This window comes from Choloepus didactylus, chromosome 15 (genome assembly GCF_015220235.1).
Source record: "Choloepus didactylus isolate mChoDid1 chromosome 15, mChoDid1.pri, whole genome shotgun sequence".
Taxonomy (NCBI): domain Eukaryota; kingdom Metazoa; phylum Chordata; class Mammalia; order Pilosa; family Megalonychidae; genus Choloepus; species Choloepus didactylus.
Genome location: NC_051321.1, coordinates 34,798,808 through 34,824,545, shown reverse-complemented (window position 1 = coordinate 34,824,545; position 25,738 = coordinate 34,798,808). Strand labels below are relative to the sequence as shown.

The window sequence follows — 25,738 nt, the reverse complement described above, 5'->3', positions numbered from 1 at the left end:
TTATACCCAGAATATACAAACAGAACTCATATTCAATAAGAAAAAGATAGACAACAGAAAATGGGTAGACTTGAAGAGGCCCTTCATCCAGTGACTAATACATATTAGAAAAGGGGCTTAATCTCATTAATCAACAGGGAAATGCAATGAAATACCACTACTCACCCACCAGAATGGAATATGAAAATGACTGTCAATACCAAGTGTTGGTGAAGATGTAGAACAACTGGAACAGTTGGTGGGAGTGTAAATTAGACAACCACTTTGGAAAATTGTTGGGCAATATCTAAAACCCAGCATCTATCTAAAGATCTAGCAATTTCATTCCTAGACATTTACCCAAATGAAATGTGAATAATGTTCACCAGGAAACATGCACAAGAATGTCTTTAGATATTCTTGGATAGAAGTACCATTTTTAATAGCCAAAATCTGCAAATAATCCAAATGTTCATGAATAATAGAAAGGATAAGTAAATTTGATATGTCCAAACATTAGAGCACTGTTTAGTAATGAGAATGAACAAACTATGGCTACGTGGAATGACACACATGCATCTCACAAAGATAATGTTGTGGGAAAGAGGCCAAACAGAAAAGAGTACATACTTTATGTTTCCATACATACAAAGTTCAAAAACAGGCAAAAGTAATTTAGGGTATTTAAAGTCAGAACAGTGGTTATCCTCAGAAAGGAGATTTAGGGTAGTGAGTGGGAAGCATGCAGGGAACTTCTTAATGCTGGTAATGATCTATTTCTTGATATGGGTGGTTGTCACACAGGTGTGTTCACTGTAAAAATGTGTCTAGGTATGCACTAATGCTGCGCGCACTTTTCTGTATGGATCTTTTAATTCAATAATATTTTATTAAAAATAACTCAAATATTTTTCTTCATTTTTACTTCCTGTAGTCCTTGAATAGTTGTGTGTGTGCTAATATCTCTTACCATCACAGAAAGCTAGTTTGGTTAAAAAAGTGCTGTTTCATTTACCTTATCTTTAAAATGAAGGAGTTAATCTTCAGGTGATTTCAGAAGTCCATCTCATTTCTCATCTTTTATGATTCTATAAATGGGGGAAGGTTTTAGTCATATTCTGCTTCTCATACTAAAATTATTTGATTTCCTAAAACTGTTCAGGTGGGTTATCTGAGAACAGAATTAAATGATGGGCATTGCCTAGAACATAAAAAACACTTTATAAGTCTGCTTTGTTTTAAAGAAAACCCCTCGAGGAGGCAGAGTTAGTTTTTCCTGCTTCTGCTCTTAAAACCCTTCTACTGTCTACTTTTTATAGCGTTTAGCAGCCCTCATTGAAATTATTTTCTTATTTCTCTGTCTTCCTCAGTCACCTGTAAGTTTCTTAAGGGTAGGAATTAATTCTATCCCTTCATCTCTTTCATTCACTCAACAAACATTTATCAAGTACCCATGATATGTCAGGCACTGTGCGAGGCACTGGGGATATAATATTGAGAAAAATGGATATAGTATCTGTGCTCTTGCAGCCAATGATTAATAGAAGTAGCACATACTACTCAAGTAATCATACCCCCAAAACCCTGCTGTGAGAATTACAATAAAGGAGAGATATATGGCTCGTGAGAGTTTATCAATCCAAACAGGTTTGAGCTGGTCTTTGGAGATGTGTGAGGGCAAAGGAAGCTTTCCTGACGAAATAATGCTTGAGCTGAGCATTACTGAAAGGAAAATAGGCAATACTATGATAAAAGGAGAAAAGAGCATTCAGCCAGAGAGAATGTCATAAGCCAAAGCTGGAATGAAAGTGTGAATAATTATTTGGAAAAGGCTGGTGAACTAGGTAAGATGCCAACCATATAAGTACTTGAATGTTACCTTTTCCTCAAGCAAAGCTGGCTTCTTCCTGTCATTCAGATTTCAGCTAAGTGTCACCTACTCAAGAGAGACCTTCCCTAATTTCCCAACGTAAAGCCAGTTCCCTCCTCCTTCTTTGCTAACAAAACCCCAATTTTATTTACCCTATTCCAAGCAGACTGGTGCTTGTGGGGAGACAGGTTCCCTCCCCAGAGGAACAGAGATGAGCCTTCCCTGTCAAGCACTGCCCAAATTGCACACCTGTGAACTAAATACCTGTTTTAAACCACTAGATTTGGGAGTGCAGCAATAGATAACAGCCTTCAACGGAAAAGGGCAAAAAGATGTTTAGAGAAGGAAAGTTTTATTTGGTTACAAAGAGGAAACAATAACGGTAGATATGAGTATGGTAGTTAAAGGAACGATAAAATATGAGTTACATATTTTTTCATGTGGTGGAAGTTAATAGTTAAAAAGCCACTTTAAGATTATTGGGGCAGTGGTGCCACCAAGGACTGTGTCTGCCCACTGTATCACTGCTTCCTGTTTGCATAACGCTTTGTATTTTTCAAAGTATGTTCATATATTGTTTTATTGGATGCCCACTATCTTGAAAGGTAAGCAGAGTGAAAATTTCAAGGATGTTGAAACTTGAAAAGAATAAAGAATTTTTCCAGAGTTGGGGCTGCTAAGTGATAGAGGTTGGGCTAGAACTTATGATATTCTGATTCCTGGGAGAGATTATTTATGCTATATTACCCTGTGTTCTGTATTAATTTTGACACAGTCTCATGAATAAAACTTCATCCAGCTTTTAACATAGGGGCCTGGCTTATATTTTCAAAGTGATTTTTAAATACCACTGTGACTTGTGGAATTTTTGCCTCCCATGTTTCTCCAATACCATTTGGAATTTTTAAAGGTACTTGTTTCTGGCATACTCATTCATTTGTTCATCTGTTCAATCAGTCAGTCAAGCAGTTAGTCAATAAATATTATTGTCTACTATGTGCCAGGCCCTGAGGAAACTGTAATGAATGAGGTAGATGAATCCCTGTCCTAAAGGAGATTATAGAAGGACAATAATGATAAGTGTAATGGAGGAGGAGAAAGCAGAAGAAGATAAAAAAGAAGAAAGCAGGATTAGCATAGGACATAATGGGGAATTAGATTAGCAGCATGCCTTCCTCAACCTAATAGGCAAAGGACACCTATGATTCAGAAACAAAAGCCTTCATTCTGAAAATTGCAAGTTCAATGACAGAATCTTGAGTCAGGGGTTACAGCCTCCCAGGAAGGAGAAGAATTTACAAGAACTATGTTTGACACTTCCTGAATCTAATCTATAGGAAAAGTGTTCTTGTAGACATAAGCAAGACCTATTAACAGAACTTCTAACATTATGAGAATTTGGGCTTCACTTTAACTAAGAGGTTTGTTCTAGATTACTAATGCTGCCGGAATGCAAAACACCAGAAATGGACTGGCTTTTATAAAGGGGGTTTATCTGGTTACACAGTTACAGTCTTAAGGCCACAAAGTGTCCATCAACAAAGGGTATCTTCACTGGAGAAAGGCCATTGGCATCTGGAAAACCTCTATTAGCTGGGAAGGCACATGGCTGTCATCTGCTTGCTTCCAGGTTGCTTTTCAAAATGGCATTCTCCAAAATGTCTGCATCAGCTTCCAACGGCCACCTTCAAAATGTCTCTCAGCTCCAGCTCGCTATGAGCTTCTTCTGTCTGAGCTTATATATTGCTCCAGTAAACTAAACAAGGCCCACGCTGAATGGGCGGGGCCACACCTTCATGGAAATTATCCAGTCAGAGTTATCACCTACAGTTGGGTGGGTCACAGCTCCAGGGACACTGAACCAATAGGTTCCAATCCAATCCACACTAATACGTCCGCCCCCACAAGAATGCATTAAAGACTATGGCTTTTTCTGGGGAACATAAATAAACAAACTGGCACAAAGTTTAAAAAAATAAACAGCCCTCCTGAATGTGGGAAAAGATTTTATGGTTTAAAATACTCTTTAATTTAACATCCCTTGGTCAAAAGCAAAAGCACACATTCAAGCCCTGGAGAGAATGATTCTTCAGAATCAATGGGAAAGTCAGGCCAAGCATTTTCAATAGTGCACATGAAATTCAATTTGATTCACAATAGCCCATGGAGATTTTTTCCCAAGTTATTTTTATATGAAAGCATGCCTGAAAAATTTCAACCCAGATTTAGGTTTAAGTTTCCCAGACTTAGCAAGTAATTGTTGCAGTAATGAGTTCTTATGTCTTAATTTGGTTTGCTCCAGATGTTAACATCTAGATTGTTTGTTTTTCATTCTCCAGATCCCTCTGTATTTCCTTATAAAATAGTATGTTTGTAAACGTTCTAATTTTTTTTTATATATATAGGGCAGGGGGAAGAGGGCAGGAAGAAGCAGAGTGGGCAGGAGGTTTAGGATCTCATCTACATGCCATTCTTACTAGTTTATCTGCTGGAGAGAAGCTGGGGAAGGAACAGTTTTCACCTTCACAGAAGCCATACTGGCCTTTCTTAATTTGCAGGAGGGTATGGCCCTGAGAAGCAAGCATTCAGGGCTGCTAGATGTGCTTCAGGGGTGTGTGGGGGTCTTGTGGCAGAGTTGGTTGTGCTGTACCACCACTCAACTTATTATTGAACCCCGTGAATGAGCCCCATTCTATAAACTAGCACAATTGAAAAACAGTTAGGAAAAATTTGGCTTATACAACCAAACTAATAAAGTAATCCACTGACAGAATACATTAATAAGAACCTGCATTTTAGACCCAGCTGGTGTGCAGCTGGATGGCAGCTGGAATATCTGGGATTGTCCCCAACAGATAAGGGAGCCCTTGTTCAAAGGCAGTGGTTCTCAAGTTTTAGTGTGCATGGGAATCATCTAGAGGGCTTACTAAAAATGCAGATTCCATGGCCATATTCCCTAAGAATTCTGAGCCAGAAGATCTGGGATACAGCCCAGAAATCTGCCTTTATAATAAGCAGCCTCAGGTGACTCTGATGCAGGTGGTAGGAAACCACATTTTAAGAAGTATTTCTCCTCAGAACTACTAATATCATCATTCAAGATCTTTAGCAGCTGAAAAAGATAAATAGGTTTTCACTCAATCTTTACACTTGGTTTTTGACAGCCGAATCCAATCCACAGCTGCTAAAGAGGTTGGATAATAACCATGGATAGGTTTGATCCCTTGAGATGTAATACTTAAAGTGCTTTGGGGACCCTGTTTCTCCCCCATCAATGAAGGTGTTGGAACGCAGCCACTGACTGGGCTAGAAATCAAGCTGGCACAAAACTTGGAAGACAATCCTCAGTGAGATCTGGGTTCAATATCTAACTGCTAAAGACCTTGGCTGTCCGCCTGTGGTGTGCAGTCAATCTGCTTTGATAACATATGAGCAGCATGGGTTAAATCCAGAAACTGTAAAGAACTTAGATAAAAGTCCTACAACCTGAAGTTTGGTCCCCAAATGGCATGGAGCTTGAATGATATTTGGGAATGAGTTTAATCCTCAAATGGCAAGAGTTTTAGAAGTCAGGAATGAGGTCTGGGTTCAATCTCTTGTCATTAAAATGCTTGGAAGGCTAGCTTGAGGTCTGGTTTCAATCGTCAGATGGTAAAGAGTTCAAATGACAACAATGGTTTCTAGGTTCAAGTGAAAGCTGACAAACAGCTTGAAATAAACGGCAAGATCTGGGTTCAATCTCAAAATGTTAAGGGTTTAGATAATTGTCATGAGGAATGAGTTCAGCTTGGAGGATTCTAAAAGTCTAGGTGAGGTAGCTAAGAATCTGCACCAGATGACTAGAGACAACGTGTGGTCATGATCCACGTGGGAAAGGATTTAGATAGTGGCTACTCTTTGCAGATTAGGAAATAGGGTGCCCAGGTACCATTTGATCTAGGGACACATACATAGTTAATGTAGAAAGAAGCTTGAATTCTAGCCACGGGGTAAATAAATGTGTATAAAAGTACTAAGTCATGGGCTAATTTTGCAAGAGAATATTATGTGACTTCTCCATATCCACAACTATGGAGAAGGATACAGGCACCAGGCCTGGGAATGTGATTCCTGAAATAATGGAGTTCTTTTGCCAGGACTTTTGCTGACAGAATGACTGTTTTATATGGCTATGAGAGCAGATGTCTGAAAAGCACTGAAATCTATGATGTGTATTCTTAAGTGGGATGACAGCTGGCACCACTGCATAAAAGTTTTGTTCCTACTTTTACAGTTTCACCAATACTCTTCTTTCTGATTAGTCTGATTTATCAACAAACAGCAGTTTCTGGAACCTTTTAAAACCATTCCCCAAAAGTCAAGAAGCAGACAGTTTTCCAAACACCTAACAATCCATGAGCTTCTTAGAGAGACAAAAGTGGAACTCGATTCCTCAGGGAAGAAGCAAAAATCAAGCCATGACTACCAACCAGCTTTCTTCCTAGAGATCTTTATTCTTGGACTTGACAATCCAAGGTGCATTCAAAAAGGATGGTCTCATTAGGACTGGTTTAGTGCAAATACACCAAAGGCTTCTGTTTCTTGAATCTGGGCAAGTTCTGAGAAATACCTTTTAAAGAATAACCATGCTTCAGACTTCTGGAATGTATTAGGGAATTGTTTTAAGTCATTTCTATTGAAATAATACTATTATTTATTAATAGATAACATTTATTGAGCACATTTGTCAGGAACTGTAATAAACATTTTATATGTACCATCTTATTTAATACTTAAAATAACCCAATAAGGTAAGTTTTGTTTTTATCTTCATTTTATTGATGAGGAAACTGAGACACAGATGTTAAGTAAATTACCTAATGTTTCAGAAGCATTGCTGTGTTCAACACACCACCATTCCCTAGGCACAAAGGAAGACTACATTGCCCAACATCCCTTGTACTTAAGTTGCAATCATGTGATTAAATTCAGCCAATGGGGAATGTGGATAGAACTGGACCTTTAAAACATCTTTTACAATCTTCAAGTTTTCTATTCCCCTACTACAGCGAGTTTAGAGGCCACCATTTCAGATGATATAACAACAAGATAGAGGAGGGCTGCCTAACATGCCTCAATAAGACTTTAAGGAAGAAACAAATCTCAATTGTATTACAATATTTTATCAAATCTAAGATGCCATTGATTGTAATATGCACTATTACTTTATATATCACTAGGAAAGAAAAAAAAAATGTTGCCAGATAAACAATGACACCCAACTAATTGTAAGACACAGCCACAGCCTTATTTCAGAGAGGCTGAATTGTAAAACAATGACAGGGCCTTAGGTTCCTAACTATCAGAACTCAGGAGACAATTTCGAGAGGCTTTAACAAGTTAAAAATGGGGCAATTTAAGCTTGAAAATGAATAATAATTGAAATAGACTGGAACCATGAAAAATATTTAAATCCATAATTCATAATGATATTTTAAAATCTTAATTAGTTACCTTTGGAGGATGATAGGGAACCAATTCATTATCTTGAAAAATGGTAAAGAAAAGGAATTATTCACTTATCCTACCTTTTCTAACCAGTAGATGAGGTAAAGAAGATCTTTATAAAAGTACTCCAACTGATAAATTTGAAAGAAATGATAGAATATAACCATTTTGCAATCTCCAATGAATTAATGCATCTGGGCTCTGAGCATCAATAGCTCTATCCCCATAAAAAAGAGGGATAACTGATATTATGCCCTTGATGAAAAAACTCAAAACCACCTACAGGTTTGCTCAGAGTTTGTCAAAGTGTAGTCTAAGGTCCCCAAGATCCTTACAGGGGATCTGTGAGATCCTTATTTTTCCAATGATACATATCTGTGTGAGACCAGATTTTCTTCACTTACTTCAAATAAAACAATATAATGCAACAGACTGAATGCAAAAGCAGATCTGACAATACAGCTGTCTTCTATTAAAGCAGATACTAAAAGGATTTGCAAACAAATGTAAAAAAATCCTTCTCACTAAACATTTTTTGTTTTGTAAAATATAGTTAAATATGATTTTAAAATGTTATTTATGTCGACACAATGCATTTATTTTTAAAATGAATTATCACATACATATTTTTAAAAATTTCTCAGTCTCAATTTCTAATATGGCAAATATTGATAAATATGACCCACATAAACAAAAACTTTTTTGGGATCTTCAAAAATTATTAAGATTTGTAAAGGCATACTGAGACTAAAATGTTCGAGAACTCTTGATCTTGCCAAAGAGATCAGACCAGAGTCTGATCAAGTCTGAATCCAGCTGTCAATTTTCAGGAAATACAAATGACAGAGGAACATGTTGAACTGCAACATAAGTTTGCAATCAGCAAAACTTAAGACTGTGGGAAACTTGACAGGTCAAATGCCCTGGATTCTTCGTCAGACAAATAGTAAGGAACAGAAAGGAATGAAGAGAGAACTTAGATTGTCTCCAAACACACGAAATTTTTAAAAAAATGAACAAGACTAAACTCGAGCATTTTGGAATGCACATTTGAGTGATGAAAATATAAAGGAATATGAGGAAGTAATTACCATAGTGGTTATTTTTGAGAAAGGGAGGAGGTTAATTAAGGTAGTACATGCTGAAGACACCTTTTCAACCATATATTTAAAAGATGGGATATTAGCTATATGACTCTCAAGTTCTTGTATCTGTAACTCTCTAATCATGGATTTTCATGCCTTTTCTCTAGAATCTAAAATGACCTTTGACAATGAAATAATGTTTCACTTGTTTAACCTGTAATCCAAGTTATAAAGTGACCTCTTCCCTCCATCAGACCCTAGAAGTACCCCGTGCAAATGACTAGCCTGGAACCTGTAATTCTTTGTTGTAATCCATTTACATATCTGCCTCCTTGTAGTACACTGGCACAAAGCAGGTTCTCAAGAAATCAATTATAGAACGAATCTGACAAACTCCAAAGTGGCTTCTGATAACAATTCACAGGTTTCTGAGTCATATACACAGAAGCCCCTGCCCTTCACTCTTTTCTTCAAACCCTAACTTAGAGCCTATCTACTCTGTTCTTACAAACTTGCTTGTCTGGTTTATAACTTAGAGCATGTTAGAATTAACAAACTGGAAAATGAGCTATGGGCCATCAATTCAGCAAATGTGTGTTATGTACCTATTATGTGTAATATACTAGAAATACTAGAAGATAAAAAGAGCTCCAGCAAGAGAGCAGAAAGAGAAATAATGCAAAATAATAATTATAATAATATAACGGGAAGGGGAGGGGGGAAAGGGGAGCGAAACGGAAGGTGGAGAGGGAGCAGGAAGGTGGAGGAAGTGGGAGAGAGAGATGATGGGAGGGGAAGGAAGGGAAGGGAGGGAAAGGAAGAGAGGGAGGTTTATGCTATTGTGGGGGCTGGTAAGCAAGTCTGAAATCCACAGAGCAGGCTGGACCTCACAAGCATGGACCGAAGCTGCTGTCCATAGGCCTTTCAACTAATTGAATCAGCCCACCCAGATAATCTAGGATAATCTCCTTTATTCAAAGTCAACTAACTACGGACTTTAATCATATCTGCAAAATACCTTCACAGCAGTATGTAGATTAATGTTTGTTTGAACAACTGGGGATTTTAGCCCAGCCAAATTGACACAGCAAAAACACCATCACAGTAAAAAACAGTATTATAATTAATACTTTATAGAGTTTGAGCAAGTAACATCAACAAATGTATGTATTTTCAGTCAGTGGTAACTCAAGAATTTTTGTTTTGAAGAAGCTTAGAGGCAGTAAGCTGGTTAGAGTGGGGGGGGTGGGGGGAGGAAGGGGACAAACAGCATTTGCAGTGTATTTTATATAAGATAGAAATGACAACTGTCTATTTCAAAGAATGGGACAAGTGCCAGAAAATGATGAGGGGTGCTAATACTGTCATCCAATGTCACCTCTTGGTGCCACTACTGTTTTCTATGCATAGGGATAAAAAAGATCAATTTCAGGACAAATACTAAAATCAGGATAGTGGTTACCTCGGTGGAGAAAAGAAACTGGATCTAGGAAGGGTACAAAGAAAGCTTCAAGTACATCCAAAAAGTTTTGCTAAAAAAAAAAAAAGATTTGATATTGACCTCTAACGAAGCAGAGTTCTCCTGAAAATGCTCATATGGGCACACCTGTGGGTACCACATACAGTCTTTACCCAGCAACAGGAGGATGGAAAGTTACAATCTAGTCTATATTTAAAATTCATAAAACATCTAGAGAAATTAATAGAGAATTATAATAGATCAGTTCTAGAAATAGGTCAGGGAAAGATATGTGATTCACATTTACTACAGTAAGTCTTTACTAAGGTAGGTAATGAACCATGTAAAGAACATTCATTTCATTCATCTAGACATAATTAAAATAAAGAAACTTGATAAATTAAAGACCAAAACCTACAGTCATGCAACATTAAGACTGAAAACTTAAATGCAGAAGATAGAATGCTTAATTTCCCTATATTATTGACATCTGGTGATCTGACTCACGCAGCAGTGCTGTTGCATTTGATATCAGTCATGATGCTCTAAACTCCTTTCAAATTCAAACTCTTCCCAAAACCTCACGAATATTCTGTTCTTGAGAGATAAGACAAAGATTAGACAAATAAAAGAATTCAGAAAAGGTGAATAATACATTTTTAATTATGGATTTTAAATTAATTTCCCTATCATACATTAAAGATAACAGCCGCAAAATTCAAGGTACCATGCTAAGTTCCAGGAGGAGGATACAAAGATGAAATGATCAAGAACCCATTCCTCCACATCCTTACAGTTCACCAGAAGAGGTAGGGCATACACGTAAACAGTTATAATAAAAAGTATACAGAAGATGGCGGACTGGTGAACTGTATGTTTTAGTTACTCCTCCAGGAAAGCAGGTAGAAAGCCAGGAACTGCGTGGACTGGACACCACAGAGCAATCTGACTTTGGGCATACTTCATACAACACTCATGAAAACGTGGAACTGCTGAGATCAGCGAAATCTGTAAGTTTTTGCGGCCAGGGGACCCGCGCCCCTCCCTGCCAGGCTCAGTCCCGTGGGAGGAGAGGCTGTCAGCTCCAGGAAGGAGAAGGGAGAACTGCAGTGGCAGCCCTTACTGGAAACTCATTCTACTGATCCAAACTCCAACCATAGATAGACTGAGACCAGACCCAGAGAATCTGAGAGCAACCAGCCCAGCAGAGAGCAGACAGGCATAGAAAAAAAACAACACGAAAAACTCCAAAATAAAAGCGGAGGATTTTTGGAGTTCTGGTGAACATAGAAAGGGGAAGGGCAGAGCTCAGGCCCTGAGGCGCATATGCAAATCCCGAAGAAAAGCTGATCTCTCTGCCCTGTGGACCTTTCCTTAATGGCCCTGGTTGCTTTGTCTCTTAGCATTTCAATAACCCATTAGATCTCTGAGGAGGGCCCTTTTTTTTTTCTTTAATCCTTTTTTCTTTTTCTAAAACAATTACTCTAAGAAGCCCAATACAGAAAGCTTCAAAGACTTGCAATTTGGGCAGGTCAAGTCAAGAGCAGAACTAAGAAGAGCTCTGAGACAAAACGCAATAATCCAGTGGCTGAGAAAATTCACTAAACACCACAACTTTGCAAGAAAAGGGGGGTGTCCACTCACAGCCATCATCCTGGTGGACAGGAAATACTCTTGCCCATCGCCAGCCCCATAGCCCAGAGCTGCCCCAGACAACCCAGTGTGACGGAAGTGCTTCAAATAACAGGCACACACCACAAAACTGGGCGTGGACATTAGCCTTCCCTGCAACCTCAGCTGATTGTCCCAGAGTTGGGAAGGTGGAGCAGTGTGAATTAACAAAGCCCCATTCAGCCATCATTTCAGCAGACTGGGACCTCCCTACACAGCCCAGCAGCCCAGAACTGCCCTGGGGGGACGGCACTCACCTGTGACATAGCACAGTCATCCCTCAACAGAGGACCCGGGGTGCACAGCCTGGAAGAGGGGCCCACTTGCAAGTCTCAGGAGCCATACACCAATACCAAGGACTTGTGGGTCAGTGGCAGAGACAAACTGTGGCAGGACTGAACTGAAGGATTAGACTATTGCAGCAGCTTTAAAACTCTAGGATCATCAGGGAGATTTGATTGTTAGGGCCACCCCCCCTCCCTGACTGCCCAGAAACACGCCCCATATACAGGGCAGGCAACACCAACTACACACGCAAGCTTGGTACACCAATTGGACCCCACAAGACTCACTCCCCCACTCACCAAAAAGGCTAAGCAGGGGAGAACTGGCTTGTGGAGAACACGTGGCTCGTGGACGCCACCTGCTGGTTAGTTAGAGAAAGTGTACTCCACGAAGCTGTAGATCTGATAAATTAGAGATAAGGACTTCAATTGGTCTACAAATCCTAAAAGAACCCTATCAAGTTCAGCAAATGCCACAAGGCCAAAAACAACAGAAAATTATAAAGCATATGAAAAAAACAGACGATATGGATAACCCAAGCCCAAGCACCCAAATCAAAAGATCAGAAGAGACACAGCACCTAGAGCAGCTACTCAAAGAACTAAAGATGAACAATGAGACCATAGTACGGGATACAAAGGAAATCAAGAAGACCCTAGAAGAGCATAAAGAAGACATTGCAAGACTAAATAAAAAAATGGATGATCTTATGGAAATTAAAGAAACTGTTGACCAAATTAAAAAGATTCTGGACACTCATAGTACAAGACTAGAGGAAGCTGAACAATGAATCACTGACCTGGAAGATGACAGAATGGAAAATGAAAGCATAAAAGAAAGAATGGGGAAAAAAATTGAAAAAATCGAAATGGACCTCAGGGATATGATAGATAATATGAAACATCCAAATATAAGACTCATTGGTGTCCCAGAAGGGGAAGAAAAGGGTAAAGGTCTAGGAAGAGTATTCAAACAAATTGTTGGGGAAAACTTCCCAAATCTTCTAAACAACATAAATACACAAATCATAAATGCTCAGCGAACTCCAAATAGAATAAATCCAAATAAACCCACTCCGAGACATATAATGATCACACTGTCAAACACAGAAGAGAAGGAGCAAGTTCTGAAAGCAGCAAGAGAAAAGCAATTCAGCACATACAAAGGAAACAGCATAAGACTAAGTAGTGACTACTCAGCAGCCACCATGGAGGCGAGAAGGCAGTGGCACGATATATTTAAAATTCTGAGTGAGAAAAATTTCCAGCCAAGAATACTTTATCCAGCAAAGCTCTCCTTCAAATTGGAGGGAGAGCTTAAATTTTTCACAGACAAACAAATGCTGAGAGAATTTGCTAACAAGAGACCTGCCCTACTGGAGATACTAAAGGGAGCCCTACACACAGAGAAACAAAGACAGGACAGAGAGACTTGGAAAAAGGTTCAGTACTAAAGAGATTCGGTATGGGTACAATAAAGGATATTAATAGACAGAGGGGAAAAATATGACAAACATAAACCAAAGGATAAGATGGCTGATTCAAGAAATGCCTTCACGGTTATAACATTGAATGTAAATGGATTAAACTCCCCAATTAAAAGATATAGATTCGCAGAATGGATCAAAAAAAATGAACCATCAATATGTTGCATACAAGAGACTCATCTTAGACACAGGGACACGAAGAAACCGAAAGTGAAAGGATGGAAAAAAATATTTCATGCAAGCTACAGCCAAAAGAAAGCAGGTGTAGCAATATTAATCTCAGATAAAATAGACTTTAAATGCAGGGATGTTTTGAGAGACAAAGAAGGCCACTACATACTAATAAAAGGGGCAATTCAGCAAGAAGAAATAACAATCATAAATGTCTATGCACCCAATCAAGGTGCCACAAAATACATGAGAGAAACACTGGCAAAACTAAAGGAAGCAATTGATGTTTCCACAACAATTGTGGGAGACTTCAACACATCACTCTCTCCTATAGATAGATCAACCAGACAGAAGACCAATAAGCAAATTGAAAACCAAAACAATCTGATAAATGAATTAGATTTAACAGACATATACAGGACATTACATCCCAAATCACCAGGATACACATACTTTTCTATTGCTCAAGGAACTTTCTCCAGAATTGATCATATGCTGGGACATAAAACAAGCCTCAATAAATTTAAAAAGATTGAAATTATTCAAAGCACATTCTCTGACCACAATGGAATACAATTAGAAGTCAATAACCATCAGAGACTTAGAAAATTCACAAATACCTGGAGGTTAAACAACACACTCCTAAACAATCAGTGGGTTAAAGAAGAAATAGCAAGAGAAATTGCTAAATATATAGAGACGAATGAAAATGAGAACACAACATACCAAAACCTATGGGATGCAGCAAAAGCAGTGGTAAGGGGGAAATTTATAGCACTAAACGCAGATATTAAAAAGGAAGAAAGAGCCAAAATCAAAGAAGTAATGGATCAACTGAAGAAGCTAGAAAATGAACAGCAAACCAATCCTAAACCAAGTAGAAGAAAAGAAATAACAAGGATTAAAGCAGAAATAAATGACATAGAGAACAAAGAAACAATAGAGAGGATAAATATCACCAAAAGTAGGTTCTTTGAGAAGATCAACAAGATTGACAAGCCCCTAGCTAGACTGACAAAATCAAAAAGAGAGAAGACCCATATAAACAAAATAATGAATGAAAAAGGTGACATAACTGCGGATCCTGAAGAAATTAAAAAAATTATAACAGGATATTATGAACAACTGTATGGCAACAAACTGGATAATGTAGAAGAAATGGACAATTTCCTGGAAACATATGAACAACCTAGACTGACCAGAGAAGAAATAGAAGACCTCAACCAACCCATCACAAGCAAAGAGATCCAATCAGTCATCAAAAATCTTCCCACAAATAAATGTCCAGGGCCAGATGGCTTCACAGGGGAATTCTACCAAACTTTCCAGAAAGAACTGACACCAATCTTACTCAAACTCTTTCAAAACATTGAAGAAAATGGAACACTACCTAACTGATTTTATGAAGCTAACATCAATCTAATACCAAAACCAGGCAAAGATGCTACAAAAAAGGAAAACTACCGGCCAATCTCCCTAATGAATATAGATGCAAAAATCCTCAACAAAATACTTGCAAATCGAATCCAAAGACACATTAAAAAAATCATACACCATGACCAAGTGGGGTTCATTCCAGGCATGCAAGGATGGTTCAACATCAGAAAAACAATCAATGTATTACAACACATTAAAAACTCAAAAGGGAAAAATCAATTGATCATCTCAATAGATGCTGAAAAAGCATTTGACAAAATCCAACATCCCTTTTTGATAAAAACACTTCAAAAGGTAGGAATTGAAGGAAACTTCCTCAACATGATAAAGAGCATATATGAAAAACCCACAGCCAGCATAGTACTCAATGGTGAGAGACTGAAAGCCTTCCCTCTAAGATCAGGAACAAGACAAGGATGCCCGCTGTCACCACTGTTATTCAACATTGTGCTGGAAGTGCTAGCCAGGGCAATCCGGCAAGACAAAGAAATAAAAGGCATCCAAATTGGAAAAGAAGAAGTAAAACCGTCATTGTTTGCAGATGATATGATCTTATATCTAGAAAACCCCGAGAAATCGACGATACAGCTACTAGAGCTAATAAACAAATTTAGCAAAGTAGCAGGATACAAGATTAATGCACATAAGTCAGTAATGTTTCTATATGCTAGAAATGAACAAACTGAAGAGACACTCAAGAAAAAGATACCATTTTCAATAGCAACTAAAAAAATCAAGTACCTAGGAATCAACTTAACCAAAGATGTAAAAGACCTATACAAAGAAAACTACATAACTCTACTAAAAGAAATAGAAGGGGACCTTAAAAGATGGAAAAATATTCCATGTTCATGGATAGGAAGACTAAATGTCATTAAGATGTCAATTCTACCCAAACTCATCTACAGATTCAATGCAATCCCAATCAAAATTCCAACAACCTACTTTGCAGACTTGGAAAAGCTAGTTATCAAATTTATTTGGAAAGGGACGATGTCTTGAATTGCTAAAGACACTCTAAAAAACAAAAACGAAGTGGGAGGACTTACACTCCCTGACTTTGAAGCTTATTATAAAGCCACAGTTGCCAAAACAGCATGGTACTGGCACAAAGATAGACATATAGATCAATGGAATCGAATTGAGAATTCAGAGATAGACCCTCAGATCTATGGCCGACTGATCTTTGATAAGGCCCCCAAAGTCACTGAACTGAGTCATAATGGTCTTTTCAACAAATGGGGCTGGGAGAGTTGGATATCCATATCCAAAAGAATGAAAGAGGACCCCTACCTCACCCCCTACACAAAAATTAACTCAAAATGGACCAAAGATCTCAATATAAAAGAAAGTACCATAAAACTCCTAGAACATAATGTAGGAAAACATCTTCAAGACCTTGTATTAGGCGGCCACTTCCTAGACTTTACACCCAAAGCACAAGCAACAAAAGAGAAAATAGATAAATGGGAACTCCTCAAGCTTAGAAGTTTCTGCACCTCAAAGGAATTTCTCAAAAAGGTAAAGAGGCAGCCAACTCAATGGGAAAAAATTTTTGGAAATGTATCTGACAAAAGACTGATATCTTGCATATATAAAGAAATCCTACAACTCAATGACAATAGTACAGTCGGCCCAATTATAAAATGGGCAAAAGATATGAAAAGACAGTTCTCTGAAGAGGAAATACAAATGGCCAAGAAACACATGAAAAAATGTTCAGCTTCACTAGCTATTAGAGAGATGCAAATTAAGACCACAATGAGATACCATCTAACACCAGTTAGAATGGCTGCCATTAAACAAACAGGAAACTACAAATGCTGGAGGGGATGTGGAGAAATTGGAACTCTTATTCATTGTTGGTGGGACTGTATAATGGTTCAGCCACTCTGGAAGTCAGTCTGGCAGTTCCTTACAAAACTAGATATAGAGTTACCATTCGATCCAGCGATTGCACTTCTCGGTATATACCCGGAAGATCGGAAAGCAGTGACACGAACAGATATCTGCACGCCAATATTCATAGCAGCATTATTCACAATTGCCAAGAGATGGAAACAACCCAAATGTCCTTCAACAGATGAGTGGATAAATAAAATGTGGTATATACACACGATGGAATACTACGCGGCAGTAAGAAGGAACGATCTCGTGAAACATATGACAACATGGATGAACCTTGAAGACATAATGCTGAGCGAAATAAGCCAGGCACAAAAAGAGAAATATTATATGCTACCACTAATGTGAACTTTGAAAAATGTAAAACAAATGGCTTATAATGTAGAATGTAGGGGAACTAGCAATAGAGAGCAATTAAGGAAGGGGGAACAATAATCCAAGAAGAACAGATAAGCTATTTAACGTTCTGGGGATGCCCAGGAATGACTATGGTCTGTTAATTTCTGATGGATATAGTAGGAACAAGTTCACAGAAATGTTGCTATATTATGTAACTTTCTTGGGGTAAAGTAGGAACATGTTGGAAGTTAAGCAGTTATCTTAGGTTAGTTCTCTTTTTCTTACTCCCTTGTTATGGTCTCTTTGAAATGTTCTTTTATTGTATGTTTGTTTTCTTTTTAACTTTTTTTTTTATACAGTTGATTTAAAAAAGAAGGGAAAGTTAAAAAAAAAAAAAAAGAAAAACAAGGAAAAAAAAAGATGTAGTGCCCCCTTGAGGAGCCTGTGGAGAATGCAGGGGTATTCGCCTACCCCACCTCCATGGTTGCTAACATGACCACAGACATAGGGGACTGGTGGTTTGATGGGTTGAGCCCTCTACCATAGGTTTTACCCTTGGGAAGACGGTTACTGCAAAGGAGAGGCTAGGCCTCCCTATGGTTGTGCCTAAGAGCCTCCTCCCGAATGCCTCTTTGTTGCTCAGATGTGGCCCTCTCTCTCTAGCTAAGCCAACTTGAAAGGTGAAATCACTGCCCTTCCCCCTACGTGGGATCAGACACCCAGGGGAGTGAATCTCTCTGGCAACGTGGAATATGACTCCCGGGGAGGAATGTAGAGCTGGCATCGTGGGACGGAGAACATCTTCTTGACCAAAAGGGGGATGTGAAAGGAAATGAAATAAGCTTCAGTGGCAGAGAGATTCCAAAAGGAGCCGAGAGGTCACTCTGGTGGGCACTCTTATGCACACTTTAGACAACCCTTTTTAGGTTCTAAAGAATTGGGGTAGCTGGTGGTGGATACCTGAAACTATCAAACTACAACCCAGAACCCATGAATCTCGAAGACAGTTGTATAAAAATGTAGCTTATGAGGGGTGACAATGGGATTGGGAAAGCCATAAGGACCACACTCCACTTTGTGTAGTTTATGGATGGATGAGTAGAAAAATAGGGGAAGGAAACAAACAGACAAAGGTACCCAGTGTTCTTTTTTACTTCAATTGCTCTTTTTCACTCTAATTATTATTCTTGTTATTTTTGTGTGTGTGCTAATGAAGGTGTCAGGGATTGATTTGGGTGATGAATGTACAACTATGTATTGGTACTGTAAACAATCAAAAGTACGATTTGTTTTGTATGACCGCATGGTATGTGAATATATCTCAATAAAATGAAGATAAAAAAAAATTAGATAATTAAAAAAAAAAAAAAAAAGGTATACAGGTTAAGGAAGCCAAGTAAAGTATAGAGAACGTGCTACTAGATGTCAAAAGGGAGGCCTTACTTTCAGTAGGAGGAAGTGGTGATGGTAAATGAAAATTTAAGATCATCTATGAGATGCAGAAATGGGAAGAACTAATTATATGTAACGATATTTTACAAAGCATCTTCAAAATATCCATCTTATTTAAACCTTACCACAATCTTCCAGTTGGGTTTTCTTTTTTGCAGATAAGGACATTGAAGTTTGAAAAGATTTCAGTTACTCTTCCAAGATCTCACAGCTGGTGAACTTAAACTTAATTTGTTTGATTTCACATCTATTGTTTATTCCAGTAAATAAACCACTCTTTAAATAAACCTCTTGACTATCATGATAGGATAGGAAATCCACAGAATATTTATAAGGAATAGTGAATTAATAATTCAATTGGGCCAGATTATAAGGTGGATAAAGGAAAAGAGTAGAAAATATATTTGGAAATAGGTGGAGGGTCTAGACTTGAAAGCTATTGAGTTTGGACTTTATCAATAGATATTAAAAAGTTTTGAGCAGAGGAGTGCCATGATGCATGAGGTATGAAGGAAGGATAAATCTGACAGCACAGTGGAAAAGGGATGGGAGAGGTGATAGGCTAGAAGCAGAGACAGCAGTTGGGAGCTATTTCAATATTCTAGGAAGGAGATAATAAAAGAGTTTGGACAAGAGTGATGACAGCAGGAATAAAGAAGAGGGGAGCAGAGATATACACCATGTGGCCTGAAGACTGATTGGGTTTGGGAAGAGAGACAAAAAGAGGAATGATTTAGAAATAACTCCAAATTTCAAACCCTAGTGGCTCAGAAGAGGATGGTATCATCAACTGAAATATGAAATGCAAAAGGAAAAGATATTTGGGGAAAAAGATGATAAGTCAAGTTTTAGTCATACCGAGATATGTGAAAATGGTTAAAGGAATTGGCATGTTTAATGTGGAAATAAGAATACTAAAGAAGTCACAATAGCCATATTTATTTAAAGGACTGTCACCTATAAAAGGTAATTTTTTAAAAATATGATGTACACAGCACTGGTTTAAATGTATTTTTTGGTTCATGACACACTGATTATTGGTTTATATATATATAACCCTTTTAAGATTTATGAACCCAAGACCCAACATAAAAACTGTAATACTGACAATAACGTACATTTACCTATGCTCCTTTCCTATTTTTTCCTTCCACCTTTCTGACAGTAATTAGTCTGAGGTAACTACTATCCCAAGCTTTTGTTTAATGATTCTTTTTTTAAAAAAAATGGTTGATCATACATTCCTAAAAGGTACATTGCTTAGTTTTAGTTGTTTTCAGTTTTTTTAAAATACATCACACCTTTTTAATATTCATACTGTGAGTAATCTTCTGGAACTTTTTTCACTCAACAGTATTGCTAAGATTCATCCTTACTTCTACATATCTATAGTGCATCTTTCGAATCCTATTCAGTCTTGCCCCAGAATTGCAGCTATGAGTGTAAATGGGGCAGCGGTCACTCTCCATTAGCATATTCTCCAAAGGCATGCCTTTTCAATAATTTTAAGGGAATGTGCCAACATGAAAGTTTTTAAGGATATTTTTTCCTGGACAGTAATATAAATTCCATGAAGGCAGAGATTGGTCTTCATTGCCTGGCATATAATAGATTCTTAAGACATAATTATTTGTAGGTATTGGAATATAGAATCTAGTATACAGAAAACTTAGTGGTCTAAAGACAGAGAATAGGTAGTCAGAAGATACTACCTTTTTATGTGGAAGCTTATCTAGGAGCAGTCTACAAGCTCCCTCATGCCTATGATCTCTGCCTCCCAAGTCCACTCTTACAAGGGACAGTGCCAGTTGGATGAACTGGTTCTGGTAGAGTTTGCCAAACAGTCTGCCTCATTATTTTATAGTGATATCAATGATGTGAAGTTGGATTCCTTTAACTTTAACATCCTTCTAACTTACAATTCTATATTGGGGTATAAAGGAAATGGTTGATATTGGAAAGAAGAATCCAATACAGAACCATTATATTCTCATTAATACAAAACTGGAGTGAAACAATGCTACAGCTAATTCAAAGGGTTTTTGCATTTGGCTTTGGATTGGGGCACTTGTGTTTGAATATAGAGACATTTTGGAAGTATACATATTTTCAATAATTAAATTAAACATAACATAAAGACTGATGGAAAAACAAAGGTTCTTCAAATTCCCTAAACTTCTTTGGCTAAAAGCTATTTCCATCCCTATACTTGTGGTTGAAAATAGATAAAACATCAGCTCTCATGTAAAACTAGCATACCAATCTACAAACAAACAAATCTACAAATAACAAATCTTCCTTTCCTCTACACTGCTATATTTGTCATTCCTCTTTCCCTGGTTGGGAAACAGGTATTCAAATATTTTGGCTCCAAAGCTTCCATGTGATGAGCTTACTGCCCGGTAAGCAAAGGCAAATAAAATCTTGAGTTTTCTGACTTAAATTTAGATATATATATTTCTTCAATTTTTAGAAAATATTATTACCTTAATTCTGAGTTCTGGCTAAAGACAGATTCTCTTTTATTCCTAAGATGGTGGTCTCATTGGAAGACAGGAATTCCTTCTGAAGAGTCGGTAGTTGCATGGGATCATTTATATTGGGCAATAATTGACATGGTTCTACTTCTAAACTATATGATTTCAGGCAAGTTACTTCCCCTTTCTGGGCCAGATTTTCTTCATCTGTAAAATGGGGGAAAGGAATTACATAATCTGTTAGGTCTCTTTCAGTTTAGTAGTCTCTGGGTTGATAAGTATGAAAGAGGGAAAGAGGAGCTTCTTCAAAAGACATCTGCTCTCATGAGATGCAAAGAAGCAAAGTTAAAGCTCAACAGAAGGACAACTGGGTGTGTATGAAGTAGTCAGCTTTCTAGACTGCAAGTATCTTCATGTAGGGCTGCTTACATTTGGGGGTGGTGGGCTATGCATGAGTTTATGATATTAAAATATTTATATTCTTGGGTGTTTTTTTTTTGGTAAATATTTAAATAACATTAGTGTATCCAACAATAATTTGTTAGAACTAGACAGACTGAAGAATTTAGACCTTTGTCAGTATTTGACCTATAGTCAGGAAAGTTTCAGAGACAAGGATGGAGAAATATTAATGAAATGAAAGAGACAGGCTTAGTGTTCTAAACAGCACCACGGGTTAGTAGTAATCATAGATTGAATCCACTTGAACCCCAGCCCATACTAGGATATCAATCAGCTGTGTGATCTTGAGAAAGTTGCTTAGCATCTCTGAACTTCAGCATTTACTTTTAATAATAGCTTCCACATTTTAAATATATACTATGTTCCATGCACTATGTTGGGTATATTACATACATATTTCTAATATAATTTAATCTTTACAACAAATCCTGAGCAACAGGTATCGATGTTCCTATTTTACAGATGAGGAATTGGGAGCTCAGAGTGGTGACATTATTTGCCAAATCAGGCACACGATCACTAAGTGAGAATATCAAGATTCTAACCTTAGTGCTCCTCTAGCTGCCATCTTGCGTCCCTGCGTGTGTGCGCCTGGTCTCAGCTGGTCTGCCTGAGACCCCCTGAGCACCAACCCTAGTCCCCTGCACAGCCCCATTTCCGCTCCAACAAGATGAAAGAAACTATCATGAACCAAGAGAAACTCGCCAAACTGCAGGCACAAGTCCGCACTGGTGGGAAAGGAACTGCTCGCAGAAAGAAGGTCATTCATAGAACAGCTACTGCAGATGATAAAAAAACTTCAGTTCTCCTTAAAGAAATTAGGGGTAAACAATATCTCTGGTATTGAAGAGGTTAATATGTTTACAAACCAAGGAACAGTGATCCACTTTAACAACCCTAAAGTTCACGCATCTCTGGCAGTGAACACTTTCACCATTACAGGCCATGCTGAGACCAAGCAGCTGACAGAAATGCTACCCAGCATCTTAAACCAGCTTGGCGCAGACAGTCTGACTAGTTTAAGGAGACTGGCTGAAGCTCTGCCCAAACAATCTGTCGATGGAAAAGCACCACTTGCTACTGGAGAGGAGGATGATGATGAAGTTCCAGATCTTGTGGAGAATTTTGAGGAGGCTTCCAAGAATGAGGCAAACTGAATTGAGTCAACTTCTGAAGAAGATAGAACTTGAAGTTACTTGGAGCTGCTATTTTATATTATGACTGCTTTTTAAAGTTGTTTTGTTTATGGATCTAATAAAATCTAGATCTCTAATATTTTGAAGCTCAAGCCCCTTGGACACTGCAGCTCTTTTCAGTTTTTGCTTATACACAGTTTCATTCTTTGCAGCTAATGAAGCTGAAAAAAGCCTAGGAATAAAGTTTAAAAACAAAGATTAATAAAGTTCTTTGCATAGTAAAAAAAAAAAAAAAAGATTCTAACCCTAGTCTTCTGACTGAAAAGCCTAACTCATTCCACTGTACCCCTCCATTAGCAAATTATATAAAATTATATATATCTCAATTATATAAAATTGAGAGTACTTCTACAGTAAGTGTCAAATGCTGTTAAAGTTTCAATTTCCTGGCTGAAAGCATTGTCAAATGTGACATAAATGAAATGGATATAATTCCTAAAGGGGAAGATGGTAAAGAATGGCTAGGAACAAGGGAAGAAGATAATTCTGGGCAATTAGCCTCTGCCTCTGAGCTAGCAAGGATAAGGAAGATCTGGAGAAGCGGAAATAAAAAAGCAATTTTCCAAACTAAGTTAGGAGAACGGGGTCAGGACAGAAGAGCTCATTCCTTCACTCCTCTTACTCCACTCAAATCAGGGCTACAATGCTGAAGGATGGGTGAGTAGCCTAAAGGTAGCTCTTAACATTAGTTTTCTCAACTACTTTTACTATTTGTAAGAGGTTATTGGTGGTGGTGAAAAGAAGAATTACTTTTTATCTTTCTCCTGTATAAACCTCTCTTCTGAGCACCAAATCTATATAGCAAATCATGTTTTTGGTTAAAACTATGGCATGCGAGTATAAAGAAATGGGGCAAATTTTCATGAGAAGATCATAATCTCTAAAGGTCATTCTCAAGGACACATTCTAAGAATATTACAAGCAATGGCAGCATTTTATATTTTCCATGGTGACCGCTTTGAGGAACAATTCTCAATTGGATGCATAAATCTTGTTCTTGGGCGAGTTGTCTTGTTTTGTTTGTAAGTGAGCCTCATTACTTTCCAGTCACACCTGGCGAGTGCCTCTGATGTGGCTGGGAGCAGGCTGGACAAGGGACTTCCTGTCTACTCTCCAGTGGGTCTTGGCCAGTGCACAGGTGTGTCATGAACGAAAATAAAGTTGAGAACTGGGTCATATGCAGGCTGCAGGCAGCTGGAGTTTTTAGAGCACAAGCTCCTACTCCTTGTCTTGGGACAGCTCAGTAAAGGAATCAGCTTTTAATTACCAGTCATGTTTCCCAACCAATAGAAATTATTTTCCATTCCGAGCATTTCCGCCCTTGAACAGATGCAGAATAAGGGGGCTTGGGCCTGGCATGTGGTGTGGGATTTCTGTTTCCTATCAAGTGAGAAAATTTTATAGATTCTCTTTACAGCTCGAGTTTAATCACCTTCAGAAGGATTTTTGTCGAGGATGATTCTGCAATAGAATATGATATTATAAATTTACAATAGAAAGTTTTGGTTTTGTTTTTATACAGCTTAACAAGAAAATAAGCTGGGTAAAAAGACAATACCAGCTGTTGAGAATTTTAAAAAAGAAGTAAGTCCAAGGTTTAAATTTTTGATAGTTATTTAGTGCCCAGCCTGCCTATCTCCTGGGATCACCATACAGATCTGTTTATCTGAAAGTGCTTTGAAAAGCAAAATTTTCTGTTTAGATTCAACATGCAATTATGTGACTATGAAGAAAATTAAACCTAATGACTGGTATTGACCATGGTCATATATGAATTATTTTGAGTTCTTTTTTTAATAGATATATTTGGAGAAATATTGAATTAAGACTTTTCACTTCTTTCAAGTAGAATATTTCTTTAGCATTAGTAAGAATTTTAAAAGCAGGATGCTATTTATTTTCAGATTTCATGTTTTGGATTTTTGAAACAAAAAACATAAAGCATTATTTTAAGGTATGCTCTTGGAAAAACTTTGAAATGGCAGTTATATTATCTAGAAGTAACAACTTAAAATTAATAAGCAATAATAATTTGTAAAAAATGTTTAAGGGGTAGAGACTGGAAATAAAGGCTAGAAGAGTATACTATCCAATTAACTAGCTCCTAAAGGCTAGAAACTGTGTGACGTCACCTTTAAACACTGATTCTAACAGATTCTGGCATCTCTTGTATTTCAAGTAAATGTAGAGGAAGTCTTAGATACCTGAAAAGCTTTGTTTCTTAATCTTTTTTAACACATGCCCTACCAAGGAGGATTTATTGGGTTTTAGTTTCTGTCATTTTATTTATGTGAGTAATATATTTTTTCTGTTTTTAAAATATTATAATATTCAATATACTTTTTCAGACTATTCACATGACACTCCACTGCATTCTAAAATGGCCCAGAAGCTCCCTAATGGCTCCCCACAGTCACCAAGAATCATACTTTCTCATAGAGTAGACAAAGATATTAAGGTTCAGGGAGGTTAACTGATTTAAAAGAGAGGTTAGAAAACTAGTTACTGCCAAATCTTAGACTAGAATCCAAGGTTCCTGGGCTTAAAGCTCTTTTTGTTATGCAATGCTACTTCCTATTATTGGTTTTATTTCTTCTTTATCATGACCTAGGTTTGGGAGTTTGTGATGAGATGAAAAGGTACCTCAAAATACAACACAAGGCTGTCTGTGAGTGTGCTGAGCATGGAGACATGCTTGGCTACATATCTCCTGTGCAAGTTTTTTTTTATCTTTTTTTTTCTCCCTTGTTTTCTAGGAAACCCAGGAGTGGGGTAGCATCTGCTGGAATTCTTGCTGGAATAACCAATGCACAACCAATTCAAACATCTTCATCATTAGTGCAAAAACTTTCAGTAAAATCTGAAAATTAAAAAATTAACTGAAACTCAAGTCAACAAGCAAGGAAATAGATTAAAACAAACAAACAAACAAATGCTTCTTTTAAATGAGCTTCACTAAGGCACTGCACAGCAACTG

General features: G+C 37.6%; 1 protein-coding gene and 1 pseudogene across 1 annotated transcript in view; one reads left to right on the top strand and one right to left on the bottom strand.

The window, feature by feature from the left end:
* HPSE2 (heparanase 2 (inactive)) overlaps positions 1-25,738 on the bottom strand; it is an 859,688-nt gene that overhangs the window by 425,077 nt on the left and 408,873 nt on the right. The window lies entirely within an intron of this gene.
* On the top strand, positions 22,236-22,788 carry LOC119510627 (annotated as a pseudogene).